The sequence below is a fragment of the Tupaia chinensis genome, unplaced genomic scaffold, assembly GCF_000334495.1.
Source record: "Tupaia chinensis unplaced genomic scaffold, TupChi_1.0 Scaffold000704_1, whole genome shotgun sequence".
Classification (NCBI taxonomy): Eukaryota; Metazoa; Chordata; class Mammalia; order Scandentia; family Tupaiidae; genus Tupaia; species Tupaia belangeri.
The window spans coordinates 548863-550863 of NW_006160227.1; the positions used below are offsets into that span (position 1 = coordinate 548863).

The following is a 2001-nucleotide window of genomic DNA, read 5'->3' on the forward strand; positions in this document are numbered from 1 at the left end:
TCATCCTTGACGCTCTTCTCTGATTTTTAGTTATTCGGTAATGTATTCACTTGTCACTGATTTGTTGAAGAAGGATTCTGTAACTGTGAGCTCCTGTGTTTCCATTCCTGTGAAATAATTTGGTGCCATTTTCTTCCTTCTACTGTGTCCTCCAGTGTGGGAATCACAATGAGGAGTTTAAAAATACGATATATGAAGGGGAGTTTCACTCTTTTTACAACAAGTTCATTGAGAGGCAAAGAATTCTCTAAAACTCACAATGTTCAGATGTTTAGCTACTGTGCAACTAGACATCTCGAGATAGTGGGTAAGGGCTGAGCAATAAAATAGGAATGTAAAGTAAAAGAAAAAGAAAGTAGGAAACAGAAATAGGAAGGTAAAGCAAAGGAAAAAGAAGGAAAGAACTAGAACAAAAAGAAGACCAAAATAACCTAGAAATAACATTGCAGAAAATGAAATTGGGTTAAAAATGGAAAAGCATAAGGTGCACAAATGTGGTGCCTAAAGGGCAGCAGAGGTAGAGGTAGAGAGGCCTGGAAGCATTCTGTCCTAGATGAAGGAAGAAGAGACAATTAGAAAGTGAAATGCACAAAGCAGACAGAAAGCTGGTTTTTGTTTTTGTTTTTGTTAGAAAAAAAAAAGTTTGAATGGACAGAAAAGGAGAGAGAGACTTTGCCTACCTGACTAGCACTGGGGTCTGGAAATGGGGAGCCCTTGCTGGGGAGAGGTACACAGCATTAACAGTGAACCCAGAAGGGGCAGCAGAGGCAGAGATCGAGATGCCTGGAAGGATTCTGTCCCGATTAGCACTGGGGAATGGAAGGGGGAAGCCAAAAATCTACTTTAAAAAATAAGTTTTAGCAGGCGAGCAGGTAGTGTGAGGATTAATGCAGCTGGGTTCCACGTGGTCAACTGAGTGGTTCAAGTTCAGACACTTCCTGAAAATCATAACGGCTTGTGTGCAGGCTTGCCTTTAATCCCAAGAGGAGGGGTCAGCAGATAGCATGATGGTTAAAGGTGCTAGACTCGCACATGGCTGACCACGGTTCAAATCCTGGACCTGAAAGATTGCTTCTTCACTTACCCCTCCCTCACTCCATCCCTCTCTGATCAAATTAAAAAAAAGAAATTGATAAGTAAAGTTAAATAATTCTGCTCCAGGTGACTGGAGCAGAAAGGACTGTGGTGTGACCATCGCTCCAGGTGTGATTTCTCAATTTCCACTCCCCTTTTTGTTTTGCCAGAGCACATACTCTATAACCAAAAAAAAAAAAAAAAACCCACAGGAAAAAAAAAAGAAGCAAACAAACTCTTAGCTTTAACAGGGAACACTCATCTGTCAATCATAGTCAGATCGGGGTATGTATAAAATGCTTCCTGACTTAGTTCATCATCAGCTGACTTCACAATGCAAACCTTTGTTGAGCTCACCCTTTCTGTGGCTTTCCCATAGTTTTTGTAGCTTAATTTAAATAATACCCGCTTAAGCTCCCAGTGACCTAGGGTTTTTATCCCCCCTGATCCTACTGTTCTTCCCATAGAACCCACTATGCAGCCTCTTCTCTGGCTGGGGTAAATAAACTATGTGCCCATTATCAAATGCTTAGCCAGTTCAGGACTTCTACTCACCCCAGCATTTTGACCACATACATCAAGGGCACAGGGTGGAAACCGCCATCTTGTTATCACTGTCGTCTCAGCTTTCACTTGTTGAGTGCTTACTATGGGGCAGGTTCTCTATGGACGCTTTTCCATGAATTGGTGCTCTTCCATGAATTGGTAATGCATGTCATGTCATTGGAACGGTCATATAAACCCTTTGGAGGAAATACAACCATTTTGTTGTTGTTATTATATACGATGACAATGGAACCGAAAGATGTTAACAAACTTATCCAAAGCCACAGAACCACAAGAGGTAAAGACACAAATTAAAACCAGGTTAATGTAGGATGTCTCACATTAAATCTATGGACATAAAATACACACGCAAACACACAC

General features: G+C 41.2%; 1 long non-coding RNA gene across 1 annotated transcript in view; it reads right to left on the reverse strand.

The window, feature by feature from the left end:
* Nucleotides 1-1754, reverse strand: part of LOC102494440 (uncharacterized) — a 13310-nt gene extending 11556 nt beyond the window's left edge. The window contains exon 1 of the long non-coding RNA XR_336311.2: nt 1630-1754. This is a non-coding gene — a long non-coding RNA (uncharacterized LOC102494440). The remainder of the gene's footprint in view (nt 1-1629) is intronic.
* Between the last annotated feature and the right edge of the window lie 247 nt (nt 1755-2001).